The following is a 17,160-nucleotide window of genomic DNA, read 5'->3' on the forward strand; positions in this document are numbered from 1 at the left end:
TAGCAATAATAAGAAACAAATTATTGATAAAGGCAACAATCTAGATGAATCTCCAGAGAATTATGCTTAGTGAAAAAACCCAATCCCAAACGGTTATATACTGTTTGATTCCATTTACATAACATTCTAGAGATAACAAAATTATAGAAATAGAGAACAGATTATTGGTTGTCGGGACTTAAGAGGGCTGGTTGGGAAGGAAACAGATGTGGCTATAAAAGGACAGCACAAGGGATCCTTATAGTGATGGAATTGTCTTACCTTCAACATATCAATGTTGTTATGATAGGAGCCAGTTCCAAAATGGTGGAGTAAGGACCTTCAAAAATCTGCTCCTCCATAAAAGCAATGAGAGCACCAGCAAAAACTGTCAAAAATCAACATTTTCAGTACTCTGGAAATTAATCAAAGGCTCAGCACAGTCTGAGGAGTATTTATTCACAAAAAAATGGCTAAATCTCAGTAAAAGGAGAACCTTGTGGCATGTTAACTTGCCCTATTCCCATTATTCTCTCTCTAGTTCCATGGTGGTCTTGGAAACCAACAGCTCTGCAATCATGGAAAACCAGCAGCCTAACAGTCATGAGAGGGGCAAAGTGGCTTGGAGTTTCTCAATGGCCCCATCCTCAAGAAATTGTCACTATTTGACCCTTCCTGCAGTTCCCTGTAAACCACCAACTTCAGGTCTTGTGTTTATTTGAACTCACTCAAGACCATTCACTTTTCCCTGGAGCATTTATGGAAAACAATCAGCAGTCAATTGTTTAACATCACAGGTGCCTTAGGTGATAACAACTGGGTGGGGCAAAGAAGAAGTTGAGAAAAAGTTTAAAAGGAAAAATTTGGGAATAAGATATCTATGCCGGAGTCTTTGGAAAGTTCCAACATATTCTCAGAAATCTAGAAGACACATGCATGTGCAGGGCTGTATGCACGCCCAGGAAAGGTCTGAGAAGCCTCTACTCTCTCTCACTGCTGGCAGACCTTGAGGCTCTGCACAAGAAGGAAGTAAAGACTAAAGCAGAGTTGTCCACAGTGTGCTGGAGTCTTGAAGATATATCCCAACACACATACACACACACACACACACAAATACCCTTGCCAAAGGCTGGGAGAGTCATTAACTCAAGGCATGTAAGGAAATTTCTGTCCATTCATTACCTGATCACTAAGCTAAGCAAGCAGAGACTATAGTGGTCACACAAGGCAAAGAATTAGTTCAGGAAAGCCACTAAGCCAACAAACAGCAGTAGCAGCAACAACAACAAACAGCAACGCCAAGAAACCCTGAGAAGTGAGGGGAATCTCATTTCCAGAATTGCCACATATTATGTCAAATGCCTAGTTTTCAACAAAAACTTGAGATATGCAACAACAACAAAAAAAGGTAAAAAACAATATACACGGGTTGGGGCAGGGGAAGCAATAAATAGAAACTGTCTCTCAGGAAGCTCAGGAGACAGACTTTACTAGACAAAGACTTTAAATCGGCTACTATAAATATGTTCAAAGAACTGAAGGAAATCATGTCTAAAAAACTAAAGGAAAGTATGAGAACGTATCATCAAATAGAGAATATCAATAAAGAGATAGAATTATAAAAGAGAACCAAATAGAGATTCTGGAGTTGAAAAGCACAATAACTGAAATAAAAAATTTATTAGAGGGGCACAACTGTAGATTCAAACTGGCAGAAACAAGACAGGTCAATTAAGATTCTCCAGTCAGGGGAATAGAAAGAAAAAAGAATAAAGAAAAATGAACAGAGCTGCAGAAACACCATGAAGCATACCCACATACAAATAATGGAGGTCCCAGAAGAAGAGGAGAAAGAAGCAAAAAGAATATTTGAAGAAATAATGGCCCAAAACGTCCCCAAATTGGGTGAAAACCATTAACATACATACTGAAAGCTCCACACGCTCTAAGTAAGATAAAGTGAAAGAGACACACAATAATCAAACTGCCGAAAGCCAGGGACAAAGAGAGGATGAGGAAAGCAGCGAGAGAGAAGTGATTCATCACATAAGAGGGATTCTCAGGGGCCAGCCTGGTGGCGCAGCGGTTAAGTTCGCACATTCTGCTTTGGTGGCCCGTGGTTCGCTGGTTTGGATCCCGGTGCAGATATGGCACTGCTCAGCAAGCCATGCTGTGGCAGGTGTCCCACATATAAAAGTAGAGGAAGAAAAGCATGGATGTTAGCTCAGTCTTCCTCAGCAAAAAGAGAAGGATTTGGCAGCAGATGTTAGCTCAGGGCTGATCTTCCTCAAAAAAAAAAAAAAAATGCAGGGTTTCTCAGTAAGACTAATAGCTGAATTCTCATCAATGCCAGTATTGTGATTGTGATATTTTCTATAGTTTTGCAAGACGTTACTATTGGGGGAAACTGGATAAAGTGTCCACGGAATCTCTTTGTATTATTTTTTATAACTGCATGTGAATCTGCAATTATCTCAAAATAAAAAATTTAATTGAACACACACACACTGCAAAAACAGCACTTGGATCCAAGATGAAATCATAATAGAAGTGTAAAAAGTATTTAAAGCTGAGAAATAATAAAAACACTATGTATCAAGACTTGAGAAACAAACAAAAAAGAGTGGTAATTCAAGGTACACTTATAGCCTTGAATGCTTATATTAAGAAATAAAGTCTGAAAATTAAATAACTAGGCACCCAACTTGAGTTAGAAAAATAACAGAATTAACTCAAAGAAAGTAGAAGCAGATAAAAATGATTAGAACAACAACCAAGAAAACAGAATAGAGAGGATCAACAAAGCCAAAAGCTGGTTATCTGGGGAAAAATACTAATAAAATTGACAGGGGGTAGGGAGAGAGGGGAGAGGAAAGAGAGAGAGAGAGAAGAAAAAATATTAGTAATACAAAGGGGTACACAACTGCAGATGCAGCAGAGATTTAAAAGATAATATTTTGCCAAACTTAGATAAACAAAATGCTGGGAAAATATAATTCAAGAAATTGCGGCTAGCCCAGTGGCGCAGCGGTTAAGTTCACACGTTCTGCTTTGGCGGCCTGGGGTTCGCTGGTTCGGATCCCGGGTGCACACATGGCACCGCTTGGCAAGCCATGCTGTGGTAGGTGTCCCACATATAAAGTGGAGGAAGATGGGCACGGATGTTAGCTCAGGGCCAGTCTTCCTTAGCAAAAAGAGAAGGATTGGCGGCAGATGTTAGCTCAGGGCTAACCTTCCTCAAAAAAAAAAAAAGAAAGAAAGAAAAATCTCATATAATCCTATACCCAATAAAGAAACTGAAGATAATTAAAATTCCTTACAAAGAAACCATCATGATTAAATAATTTATTAGCTGAATTCTACCAATTTTTCGAGAAACAGTTCATTTCAATGTTATACAGATTCTTCCAGAAAATTTAAAAAAGAAATATTACCAATTCATTCTATGAGATTAATAAAACTTAATTCCTAGAGCAATCAAATTACAGCCAATCTCACTTGTGAATGCAAATATATTAAAGTATCAGCAAACCAAATCAGTGATGTATAAAAGAGGTAATAAATCATGACAAAGTCAGGCTAATTCCAGGGATACAAGAATGGTTTAACATTAGAGAACCAATTCTTCACATTAACAGTAAAGAAGAAAACCAATTATCATCTTAATAGAAGCATAAAAAGTATTTGATGAAATCCAACACTCATCATGATAAAACAACTTTTAGCAAAGTAAGAATAGAAAGGATCTTTCTTAATCTGTTAAAGGGGATCTAGCATACAGCTAAAACAAACATCATTCTTAACAGGGAAATGTCAGAAGTATTCCCTTTAAACTGAGTGACAAGACAAGGATGTCCACCCTCACTGCTTCTATCCAACGTTGTGATTAAGGTCAGCAAGACGAAATCAAAGGAGGGGAGGGGACGGGAGGAAAGGAAAGACAGGGCCTAATGTTTGAAAAGGGAAGATCAAAACTATTATTCACAGATAACAGATTACCTACAGAGAAAACCCCTAAAAAACTATCAAACTATTAGAAATACTAAGAAAGTTTAGCAAGATGGCTAAATATAAGATGAATAGGAAACAATCAATTATATTTCCAACACTAGCAACTAATAGAAAAAAATTCAAGACACTATTTACAATATAGGCACCGGCGGCCATGACCCAGTTGGGTTACATTTGATTTCTGGCTTGCTCCTCCAGTCTCCTGTCAGTTCCTTGAGCCCTCCTTAAATCCTTCCAGTAAAGTCTCTTTTTGCCTGAGACAGCTAGAACTGAGTTTTGTTGCTTTGCAAGCACACATCCTGTAACGACACTATTATTTGAATGGGTATTTGGAGTAAAATGTGTGTGTCAGGGGTCCTCAAGACCACCCCCAAATTCAATGATTCCACCAGGAGGCATCACAGGACTTGGCGTGCAGTCGTACTTGTGCCTACTATTTATTACAGGGAAAGGGTACAGGGCAAAATTAGCAAAGAGGAAAGGCACATGGGGTGAAGCCTGAAGGAAACCAGGCCCAAGCTTCCATGAGTCCCCTCTCCCGGTGGAGTCACGCAGGATGCACTCAATTCCCTCAACAACGAGTGGTAACAACACACGTCAAGTGTTGTTTGCCAGGGAAGCTCATTAAAAACTATCCAGGGTGTTTACCGGGGGCTGGTCACACAGGCACCCTTCGTCTAGCATGTACTCAAATTCCAGACTTCCAGAGGAGAGCAGGTGTTTTATACAGACCATATTGTTTGCACAAATAGTTTAGGCACAGGGAACCACTCCTATCAGCTAGGGTGGTGAGAACCTTCCTGAAATCCAAGTTCCCAGATGCCAGTCGTGGGCCAACCTCATTAAGCAGGCATTTCAAAGGACAGCAGTCAGGCCTGTTACGGCAACTCTCTTCTGCATTATGTGCATTCCTCCTGTCATAGTGAATTGGAAATCTAACTTATTACAGCACTTTTCAGTCCATTCACTTAGTTCTGGTATAATATCATTTAACTTTAAATATATTTCATATTAACTTTTATGAAATTACATAGTTTTAAAAAGTCAAATAATATTATGAGGCTCAAAAATAAAACCAGAGATCCCCTGCTTCACCCCAATTCCTGTTCACCCCATCCAAAAGCAAGTATTTCAGACTCTTTAGTAATTTCTTCCAGTATTTATCTTTCATTTCTTTCTTTCTGCTTTTTTTTTGAGGAAGATTAGCCCTGAGCTAACATCTGCTGCCAATCCCCCTCTTTTTGCTGAGGAAGACTGGCCGTGAGCTCACATCAGTGCCCATCTTCCTCTACTTTATATGTGGGACACCTACCACAGCATGGCTTGCCAAGTGGTGCCATGTCTGCACCTGGGATCCAAGCTGGGGAACTCAGGCCGCTGAAGCAGAATGTGTGAACTTAACCACAGCGCCACTGGGTTGGCCCTATCTTTTGTTTCCAAATAACATGCATTTACTGTTTGTTCTTGATTTTTCAACTTTATACATTATCTATTATCTTTCAACTATAGACAATGATGATTTAACTTTCATATCTCCTACCTCTCACCTCATATTCCCAAAATTGTTTTATCATAATTTTAGTTATATCTCTATTCTGTTTTTCATTATTATGATCATATAAATGTTTGTAAATGAGCTACATAGGCTCAACAGAAATTATATTTCTTTCTCATGTGAGTTGTCTTTCCTGGAATTAATAATTGCTTGCTTTAAAATTTCATTTTCTATGTACATATTATTAAATTCATCTCCAAACTCTCCATCAGTACTGAAAAGCCTCCTCTCATATGGTCAAATATATCTAGTGATCTATCCATTCCAGTTGTTCCTGGAGTCTTCCCTCTGTCCTCCAACTCCAATGGCTGCCCTCCAGGCCTCCATACACCTCTCTTTCTGGGATTGCCCTTTACCATAATCTTGGGGATGCCTTTTTGCTTCTTTCTTGTATTGGATCCTCTTTCATGGATGCCATGACTTTTATTTTTCTTGATTTTTTTCTCCATTTTTGTGGAAAATGTCATCCAGCTGCTTCCTGAGACAGAGTAGATAAATGAGACCTTGCATGTCTGAAAATGTCTTTATACTAACTATTCCCATGCTTGATTGACATTTTGGCTAGGCATAGACTTCTACATGGAAACAATGTTCTCTCAGCATTTGAAGGGGTTATTCTGTTGTCTTCTCCATTGCTATCGTTTGGATTCCTAGTCCTTTCTTTGTGACCTGCTTTTTCTCTCCAGAAGCTCTTAGGGTCCTCCCTTCTTCTGTTACTAGTGTTCTTGTTTTAGGTCTTTTTGCATTCACTGTACCAGGGCACTGGGAACTCACTCCCTTCATTTCTGGGAAAATTTCTCACTTCTCTTTCTAGAATTACTACAAAAGTGACATTGGGCTTCCTGAACTCATCCTCAAATTCTCTTTTCTCTACTTTCCTCTTTCTCTCTACTCTCTGGGAGACGACTTCATCTTCCAAATCTTCCGTTATACCTTTAAAAATCTTTCTTATTTTCATATTTTTAATTTGCAAGACTTTGCTCTTATTTTCTGACTGCTTCTTTTTCCTCTTCTCTTTCTAATATTATCATGTTCTCATTTTATGGACGCTACTCTTTGAGGCTGACATTTATGTTTATTTGTTAAGACTTTTTTGGTTCTCTGCAATGTTTTCCCTCTGTCCCTTCGTTTTGGGCTCTGACTTTCATGAGATTTTCCTGAAATATCTGTTGATTCTTGACTGTCTATTCAATTTTGAGATTGAGGTAATAAAAAAAGCTGTTTAAAATTGTGTGTTGGGGGAGGGGGAGGGAGTACTGGGTATCTGGTGGGCTTCAGTATAAGGCAAAATGGCAAGCTGGAGTTTTTGGGGAGGATGTTCCTCCATCAATATTCACAAATAGGTCTTTTCTCTACTTTCAGAGAGGAATCCTAGAATTCTCTAATATCCTCGAATCCACGGCTTCTCAAACTTTAAAATGCATAGCAATCACCTAAGGGGATCTTGCTAAAACGTAAGTTTTGGTTAGGTAGGTCTGAAGTGGGGCCTGACACTCTGTATTTCTAACGATCACTACTGGTTCAGGGACAACAATCTGTAGTAAGGTTCTAACATAAACTTGGCTCCCAGTGTTCTAAAGTGGCGGGGGGAGGGAAGGGGGAGAGGGCCACTGAAGATTTTGATCTCATGAAAACATTTTTTTCAACTCCCCACTGAAAGGATGAACTGGCTAAAAATATTTTCATGGGATTTTTTTCTTAGCCCCCTTCTGGACCACCAGATCCCAGCAATTTGTCCCAGCTTCTCCCTTCCTCTTTATCAGCCCTGAGAAGGGAAATGGGGTCAGGAGGGGGGTGTCTCACCATTCGGTATGTACAGTTTTATTTTAACTTACATTTTCAGAATGGCACTTTGTCCTTGCTCTCATTGGTGCCTGGGGTCCCCAAGTCCAGATCTCTTTAGTTGAATTTGTTGAGATGGTAAATCTCCAAGGAGTCGTGGGGAGACCTGGTGGTGTCTCGCTGCTCTTTTTGTAGATTTTTCAGCCAGTCCTACTTTCAGGCTCACTCTCCCAGCCACAGCCCCTCGCCCCCTCAGAAGTACCTACCGTCGTCTCCAACTTCTGAGCCTTTCTAGCCGTCTAATGTGAATCAGCTGGTTTTTACCAGCTCTTTCTGCAGACGAGTTTTAGCTTTATCTGATTTGTTCATCCATCTACTTCCATTCTCCAAACTTCTACTGACAGTTCTCATCTGCTGTTGTTTGTCTCCCATTCTCTTTGTTCTTGTGGATTTTACTATCTTGTGGGGTTTTTTTTTTTCAATCCGTCACTAATATATAGTGAAGTTTTGGGAATAAATGCATGTACTCAAACCGCATGTTTTAACCATCTATCATCATACTTTCCCAGAAAGGTCCCTCTCATTGTAGACTACTAGTGTAGAATGTAGACTGAATTTAAATCTGCCATCACTTCATTGCTTATTTGTTCCATCTTTACTATGTTCCCTTTTCCTTCTTTTTCTTCTTTTTGATTGGTTGAACATTTGCTTATTATTCCTTTTTACTAGTTTGTGAGTTATATCCTGTTTTTTTCATTCTTTTAATGATTAGTCTAAAAATTACAACAGGTATTACTTTCTATCAATTTAATTGTGGTACAATTTATGCAAAATAAAATATAGCTATTCAATAGTTCATTGACTTTTGACAAATGTTTCTCCACCACCACCATCAGCTTATAGAATGTTTTCATCACTCCCAAAAGTTCCCTCATGCCTTTCTAGTCAGTCTTCTCCTCCACCCCAGGCAGCCACCAATCTGCTTTCTGTCACTGTAGATTAGTTTGCATTTTCAAGAATTTCATATAAATGGAATCACACTATGTTGCAACAGGTATTTTTGACTAGTCAAAGGCTATAATAATCCTTGAACTTTACCCTTTTCCCAGACAATGCAAGGAACTTAAAACACTTTAATCCTGGAATTCTCTAATATCCTCTAACCCACTGCTTCTTAACTTTAATATGCACATTGTACTACTCAGGATTCTCCAGAGAAACAGAACCAACAGGAGATAGATACATATAATGAAGATATTATAGGAATTGATTCAAGCAATTCTGGAGGCCAAGAAGTCCCACAATCTGTCATCCACGAGCAGAAGAGCCAGGAAAGCCACTGGTATAATTCAGTCCAAGTCCAAAGACCCAGGAACGAAGAGCACCAATGTCCAAGGGCAGGAGAAGATGATGTCCCAACTCAAGCAAAAAGCAAATTTGACCTTTCTGTACCATTTTGTCCTGTTCAGTCCCTCAAGGGATTGGATGAGGCCCAACCACCTTGGTGAGGGTGATCTTTACTCAGCCTACTGATTCAAATGCTAATCTCTTCCAGAAACACCCTCACAGACATACCCAGAAGTAATGTTGTACTAGCTATCTGGGCATCTCTTAGCCCAGCCAAGTTGACACATAAAATTAACCATCACACATATGAATCACTTTGGGGGATCTTGTTAAAATGCAGTTTCTGGTTTAGTGGGTGTTATTACTTTTGTGTATTTTCTCTCTCTTTAGTAAAATTATACCAAGTGGATGGCTACTTGCATGGTGGGTTCTTTTGCTAAAATATGGAAATAACATATTTTATGGTGTCCTGACTTCCCTCATGATTGAGTTTAAGATTTAACAGAAATGCTAATTAAAGGTTGAAATGAAAAGATGTTAAATCAGGTTGAACAATTTACACTTGCCACAAACTATTTACTTTCAGGCTTGTGGTTTAGCATTCCACTGAGTATATGGTAAAATGTTCTAGCTAGAATTCAAGTCCAAAAGGGATAATGCAAGCCATACTAGATGGATAATTTAAACCACATTGTACCATACTTTCTTGCCTGACTAGATCTTAAAGTATGGAACTATTCATTTCCCTCTTCCAAAAGTCATCGGGGACTACCGCCCTTTCACATGCAGTCCCCTACCTAACAGCCTCCAGTCTCTGACTTTCACCTTTCCAGCCTTTTCTCTCACATCTCCCATTTTTGGGTCAAACAAGGTAACCCACTGTTCTCCAAATCAATCTCATGGTGTTCCACCTTTGCTCATGCTGGTGCTCAGCCTGTGCCACACTCCCTCTACCATCCTCCTATTTGACACTTAACTCAGGCTTTAAGGTGGAGCTCAAATGGCACCTTCTTCACGGAGCCTTCCTCCTTCTCAAAACCCTCATGCCACTTTGCCTGTATCTCTGCTGAGGTGCTTATATGCTGGTGTCTGTTTCAGTTATTAATATACTTGCTTTATTCCTGTGATGAGATTTTAAGTGCCTTCAAGTCTGAGAGCATAGCCTTTTCACCTTTGTGGTCTTCACAGGTGTAAACTAGAACCTTACTTGCAGCTCAGAAATAATTACTGAATGAATATCTATTTTAGCGTGACCAAAAGAGGCTCCAGAGAACTTGATCTGACTTATCACTTCCTCAATCCTTGGGCATTCAGACCCACGGGAGCTCCTGAGTAAGCCTTTGCCACTTGTTAATTTGTAACGATTTTACCAGCATTGTAAAAACTTCATAAATGTGAACGTAGGTTCATCTTTGATCATCTTCTTTGTTCCTATGTCCAATCAGTCACCAAACTGTTGATCTGACTTCTGATTTGACACCTCCTCTCCCTCCTCTTTCTCTACCCTCTCTTCCACCATGCTGGTTAATGCCCTTTTATTTTCATAATGCCTAATTACCTATAGCAAATTCTTCCTAGTTTACCTAATACTGTTCCTGCTCTAGTTTATCCTATACATAATGGGGACCATAATAAAATAATTTCACAGAGTTGATAAATGGATAAATGAGACACGGCATGCATATTGGACCTATTTTGTACATATGCCCACTATATCTTTGGAGAATCACCTCTTGGCCGTGTCCTCTGGTACCAGACTTCATCAGACTATCACATCTTTCCAGCCACAATTCTCAGCTCAAGTTGGCTGAGAGATTGCAGGAGACAGCACCCTGATGACACAATTTGAGTCTCTGGTTGACTTTACCCTGCCTAAAGCTGGATGTACCCCTGGACTTTCTGGTTATGAGAGTCAATAGATTTCCTTTATTAAGTAAACTAGCTTGAGTTCGTTTTCTAAGTGCAATGAAGATTTTTGATAAATACAGTATGTCAAGCACTAAGCACAGTCTCTTGCATACAGCATGCTATTTTATTGTCCTCATGCCCTTCCCATACCTCATATTCAATTCAACCTTTTCTATCTTAACATCTATCTGCCCATACAGACCAGCTAGGATAATTTCCTTATTATTTCCTGGCTGGGCTGCCCTGTCACCAACCTAATGATGTCATTCTATGCTCTTTTCACAATCCACATCTACCACTATTGAGAACTTGGCTGAAAGGAGCTCCCCATCCTCCATTTGAATAACGGTGGCTTCACACTGTTCACTGCTTTATCTAATTTCTCCTGCATGTGTTTTCTAGTTATTTCTAGCTTGCTTCTTGACTCAAGGCAAGGAAAAATATATTTTTTCTTTACATCTGATCACTGCATCCTTTCTAGGTTGAGATTTGGTCATTATTTTTCAAAGCAACTTGTACAGTTTTGGACACACCATAGGTGTTCAATAAGTGTCTGTTACAGGAGCAAAGGAATGGAATTAAATTTAGAGGGTGTGGTATTCAATTTAAAGCCTGTTGTTAGCCCAGCTAAACTTTTTCCTTTTTCTAAGCAAACTTTATATTCTTAAACCATTTTCATTACAGCATAAAAATATCACAGTGATTCCAACCTCCAACATTCTTCCCATTTATGGTTTCAGAATTCTTTTAGCCAAGGTCTAAGGAAGGAATATTCTATTAAAAATAATTTAACAATCAATCAAAGCCTATTTTCTTCTCATCATACATATTTTATTAATTCAGTGGGTATTGCATCTGATCCTTCAGAGGTTTCTTGCCTTGCTAAACTAATGATAATAGTAAAGTGTTAACAAAGATATCCTGAGATGCTGAAGAAAACAAAATTTGGGGGAAACTTTTTGTATTCATGTTTCCCGTTTAGTTCTAAATGGTAAAACATTCTCCTACTTCAAATAAGCTAGTTTTACTTAGAAATGCAGGATTCAAAAAAACTACTATTTGGAATCAAGGTCTGTGCCTCTGTTTGTTGAAACTTATGTGCTGTATGGTTTAATGGAAAGGCCAAGGGCTGGTGAATTTAAACTCTTTAAAAGAGCTAAAAATTAAAGTGAATTAAATTTAGTGCCTCTGGGATTTTTGATACATATTCCAAATTTGTTTTTAATGACATAATTGTTCCATGTTACATTTAAGATTACATCATAGTGAACTGGTTATGTGTGCACTTACACCAACAGAAACCAATTCCAAATGTCAAAAATAAAAGTAAAGACAACTGTAATGCTACCGTTAAGAAAGTGGAAGTTGAAAACAGAAGAGAAACACTTAAGTTGAATAAGGTCTTACTGTAAAAGCTTTGAACAGAAAAACGTGGAAATCATATGTATTAGGTTAACTTAATGTATGTCAACAGCATTTAAATCATTATTTTACTTACTATTACAAGTGGAAACCAATGCATTTTCTCAAGGTATTTATTAATTAATTTTAGTGGAAAAAGATAGCTCCCAATCACACAAATGGGAACCGTGCTTAATAAATTTTGAGAACACCCATCAAGAAATAAAAGTTCCTTGTCATATGTATAAATCGTTATATTTCACGTTTTAAAAGAACAAGAAATGAAATTCAGCATTCTTGTTTCTATTAGTCTTCAGTGTTTTTTTTTTTTTTTTTTTTAACTAAAGTAATTGTAATATTCTCTTGCCTCTGGGGCTTTCTCTTCCACAATTAATCATCTTTTCTTCCACACCTTCCCTCCAAATGATTATTCCCCCTAGCCTTAGAACACTTGACATCAATTCATGCTATTTCATCTTCACAGCTTTCAAAACATTGCCTGCCCTTGCTTAGTTCCACAAGCCACTCCCTTTTCTTTTAAAAATCGGTTAACAGAAGTATTTCTGCTATCACTCTGGCAGAAGGTGCTACCATGTAATTGGAAAAAAGAATCTTTGTAATACAAATTAGCTTCCTGACTTTTATCAAACTTTCAAATTCAAAACACAATATATTTAAATTCCTTAGGATAATGAACATCTATATTTCAAAACTAGTAGTACGTTCAGTTTAAATATTTGGAAGACTTGGACCCTAAGACTTTATCCTTCATCCTCTGACTCTACAATCTGTGTCCTTAATCATCAGAACCAAGCAAGAAATCGTGAAAGTCTCACCAAGCTACACCACTAGCGCCGGCAGAGGAAACGCTTTCAAAATATGTCATTCATCTTCACATTTAAAGGCAGTCTATCCATACATCCTTTATAAACATCATTCAATATTGGTGCTTAAGACTTCAGTGATAGGAGGTAAGTTTTGCGATTTATAGGCAAAAGAGGGGGTGGCAAAGGCGACCTGTTCTCTTCTTAAATCTATCAAAACCAAAGCCGTCTGATTACATCTGAAAGTCTGAAGTTGCCATGTGTCAAGCATCTTTTAGAAAGCTGCTTATTGCATTAAATTAACCGACTCCTAGCCAAATCACGTTTAAGGAGTGTTTCCCATGTCTGCAGTGACAAACGAGTTACAAAACGTCCTTACACAGACTGTCAAACTTTTATGTTTACTCTTTTTAAACAGAAGGGAGAGGATGGCACACAACGAAAAGTCACGTCTGTGTCTTAAGAAGGATGTCTTGTGGGGAACAAGACGCTCACCTGTACACAACAGAGGCAGGTCTTTCCCGGCTGTCCTCACTGGGGGAGGGGACGGGCATCGCTAGACCTTTGTCCTCCGGACCTGAGCACCGGGGGCGGAGAGGGGGCAGCTTTCTGGGGGTAGGGCAGGCACCTGCACCCCAAGAAACTACAGACTGGTTTTGACTTCAATGACTGCCTTGGCTTAACCTTTGGAGGGGTCCTCTAGCTCGGGGAGGGGGTTTGTTGCCCCAAACCGTAGCCACCTCCCCCGCAGCGACAGGGGGAGGAGACGACCGACCACCCTGAAGAGTTGGGGCCCCCGTCTCCCCCAACTAGACCCGAACGTCCCCAGCTCTCCTGCGGGGCTCGCCCGGGATGAGCAGGGGCCGCGGCGGGCGCAGACCCCGTCTCGGCTCCGCGCCCCAGCCGCGTCCGCACCGCCACCGTGAGGCCGAGCAGGGGACGGTGCCCCGTGGCGGCGGCGGCTCCGCGCTCCTCTCCGCGCCGCCCCGGCCGCCGGCGCGCCGGGCACAGGCGGGGGGATTTTTTTCCCGTTTCCCCCTCTTTCGCGCTCTTGCTTCTGTTCGGCGGGAGAGCCCGCGGAGCCAGGGAGGGAGCGAGGGAAGGGGTGGAGGTGGCGGGGGGAGGCCGGAGGGGCGGATCCTGCCTGGGGGCTGATCCCTCCCTCCCCTCGGCCGGGCTCCGTGGCGGCAGCGGCGGCGGCGGCGGCTCCATTCCCCCTCCTCCCCCGGGAGCGGCGGCGGCGGCCGGGCCGGGGCCCCAGCGCGGGCCGGGAGGGGGCACGGCGGTGGCCGCAGAGGCCAGCGCGGGAGGAGGCCGCGCTCCGCTCCCCGGGCCGCGCGGACCTGCTCGACGGCCGGCCCGCCCGCGCCCAGGGGCCCCGATCGGTGGGGCCGGGCCGGCGGCTGAGGTAATGGGGGCGGCAGCGGGGCCGGACAGGGCGGGGGCGGGGGCAGCGGGGCCTACGGGGACCAGGGACTGCGTGCGGGGGGAAGGGAAGCGGGGGCTCCCCGAGCGGGGTGGGGGCGGCGCGAAAGCTCTCTCCTGGAGCGAGGGCGGCGGCAGAGAAGGAGAAGGCGGGTGAGGGGGGGGAGCTGAAAAGCGAGGACCCCCTCCCGCAGCCGCCATCTTGTTTTCCTCCCCCCGGCCCTGGAAGCGGAGCCGCCGAGCCCCGCCCCCGCCACGCGTTCCAATTGGTCAGGCCCGAGGAGAGTTCCACCCCCTGGAGGTCCCTTGGTACCCCGGTTCCTCCTGACGGGCAGGTGAGGCAGCCAATGGGCGCTCGCCTCTCTGCCCCGCTCGTTCTCTGGCGCTAGCTTTCTCTGTCTGAGGGTCGGACTCCGCGTCAGGCTGTCTCTGGCGCGCTCGCCCCCTCCCTTGTGGGGAGGTGATGTTATTTCCCTCCTTTCTCCTTCTCCGAAGGGTCAAGATTCTTCTGGAAGAGGTGCCCCTTTAAAGGGGCAGGAACCAGGGCTGGGGTCCTCCCTTGTCTCCTGAGTATCTCGTCGGGGGGAGTATCTTGAGGAGGGGGGATACAGTCTAATTTCAGAAACTCCTTCTTCGGGGACCTGGGTGGGGTGGGTGAGTGGGTGAGTGGGTGCTCAGGACGTGCCGAGGAGACCTCTGGGGGGTGTTGGAGTTATTTGGAGGCGTGTGTGTGGGAAGGGCTGTGTGGGATGAGAAACTCCCGCCAAAAAACTAGACTGTAAGCTCCTTGTGGGCGAAACTCATTTCCTTTTCCGCCGCAGCAGCCCTTTCCCCTCTAGAGTTTGCGCCCAGCGTCTGGAGGCTTCAGGAGGTCTCCACAGATAACGTGCTGTTTGGTGGAGAGTCACCCGGGCTGTGAGGAGGTAGCGGGTAGGGAGGAAGGACACACAGTGGCTTTAACAAAGGAGGGGCCACACCCTCTCTCTCAACTATTTGAAGTTAGTAGGTACTGAGGTGGATTGTCACAGCTCTGCGAGGGTCTCCCTGCCCTGGAGGGGGTGGGGGCGACAAAGCAGGTCTCTTGGCCTGGGCTGCCCCCAGGGAGTTGGCTTTTGTCAGGCATGTAGTGGCCAAGAGGCTCTGGAACCTGGACAGGATTGCTGTGATGATTCTGTTTCCTTCGGTTCCAAATGGGGTGTGTGCCCGCCTGGCACTGTTCCTCAGCCAAGTTGTTTGTTTGTTTGTTTCAGTCACACTTTGGCATTGGAAGGCCTTTTAACTAAGGATGTTAATAATATCTTATTAACAAATAGCAACCCTTAAGAGGTGGCTTTTATTAATTTCATTTTACTGAGGGAGGATGGAGACACAGAGAGATTGTGACTTTCTCCGGATCACCTGGGGCCGAGATTAGAACCTGGATTGCCCCAGAGCCTCTTTTTATACTGGACCCTGGCATCTCTGTGGTGTTCTTACCTCCTAGTGAGATGAGTTGAGCAGATCAGAAGATCCGGGTTGAACTGTAGCTTTGGCACTGACTAGCTTTGGTTTGAGTGACACCTTTCTGAGCTTCTGTTTCTTCATCTGTAAAATGGGAATGATATCTATTCTACCTCTCAAGCTAGTTATGCGAAATATTAAAAGTAAAAGGGCTTTGTAGTTTGTAAAAGTGTGCCAAGTTATCATCATCATCTCTGCTTTGTAAAGATGGTAGATCCCACAACCAAGGTGACAAACTCTTTTTCTCCTTGAAATCCTGTCTCTGTTCATGCCCTTCCAAGTTCCTGCCCACACCGTGGGGCACCAGATCGCTAAAGGTCTTTCCTGGTAGTGATGGCCTCAGTAACTGCCTACCATAGCTCCTTATGAGCTTGTCAGGGTTCCTTCCATCCAGAGAATGATGTGGGAAACTTGAGGGCTTTCTCTGCTGCACAAAGGTAGACTAGGTATAAGTATTTTGGGAGAGGGGGACTTTTGAGGTAAGGATGCTTTGAGATTTTACCTGAGATATTGCCCCAGTCGCCTTGGCCTTAGGTCCAATGAGGATCCCAGATAGGCAACTTACAACTTCACTGCCACTTGGGGTCACTCCCAGAGCTTCCAGGGTTTCTGTTTAGTGGTGTATTAGCCAGTGCATCCTGAATGCTGCCCTTTGCAGAGAAAACCCTGCATGCTGTAGTTTGAAGTCCTTAGACTGAAGGTGATAGACATTTCAGGCGCCTTCACCCTTTCACCCCTGGGCAAGGTCAGGGGATAGGATTTCTAATCATGGTGAGATGGGTTGCGAGAGGGCTCTAGACCTGTGAATTTTTGATCCTCTGATCGGGCCACTGTTCACGTACAGAGCTTGAAAGTGGATGCTGTTCTTGTTTTCTTCATTTCCACCCCCTTTTCCATCGTTAGCTGTCCCACAGCCTTATGCACATCATTAGAACGTTAGATCTCTCCCTGTGTTGCATTGTAATGATCTGTTTATTTTTCTGTCCCTTTGGTCAGATAGAGCTCCTAGAGGGCAGGGATCATGCGTGTTTGATTTCTTTCATTCAGCTTTAGGAGCTAGGCACCATTCCAGGTGCTGGGGATACAGCAATGAACAAGACAGGCAAAATTCCTCCCCTCATGGAGCTTCCATTCTAGTGGAAGGAAGCGAACATACATGATAAATAGTAAATTACATAGCACAGTAAAAAATGGTGAGTGTTATAGTGAAAAATAAAGCAGGATGAAAGATTGCTGGTGGGGGAAAGGGATTCGCAGTTTTAGATAGAATTGTTGGAGAAGGTCTCACTGAGAAGCAGTGTTTGTGGGAAGAACTTGAAGGAGGTGAAGAAGCAAGCCCTGTGGCTGTCTGAGGCGCAGGATGTTTAGAAAGAGGGAATAGCCAGTCCTCCCGGTGGCCACTTGCTCAGCTGGAAGGGTGAGTGAATG

General features: G+C 42.8%; 1 protein-coding gene across 7 annotated transcripts in view; it reads left to right on the forward strand.

Moving 5' to 3' along the window:
- Positions 1 to 14,075: 14,075 nt before the first annotated feature.
- BRPF3 (bromodomain and PHD finger containing 3) overlaps positions 14,076 to 17,160 on the forward strand; it is a 33,330-nt gene continuing 30,245 nt past the window's right edge. For 2 of the 7 annotated variants that reach the window (XR_011529699.1, XM_070584459.1), the window contains exon 1: positions 14,076 to 14,215. The gene's annotated coding sequence lies outside the window, so the exon portion shown is untranslated. Of the gene's footprint in view, positions 14,216 to 14,544; positions 14,568 to 14,640; positions 17,150 to 17,160 lie in introns of those variants that run through there. The other 5 variants (XM_070584462.1, XM_070584460.1, XM_070584461.1 and 2 more) reach the window with 5 other exon arrangements.

The sequence above is a fragment of the Equus przewalskii genome, chromosome 19 (assembly GCF_037783145.1).
Source record: "Equus przewalskii isolate Varuska chromosome 19, EquPr2, whole genome shotgun sequence".
Classification (NCBI taxonomy): Eukaryota; Metazoa; Chordata; class Mammalia; order Perissodactyla; family Equidae; genus Equus; species Equus przewalskii.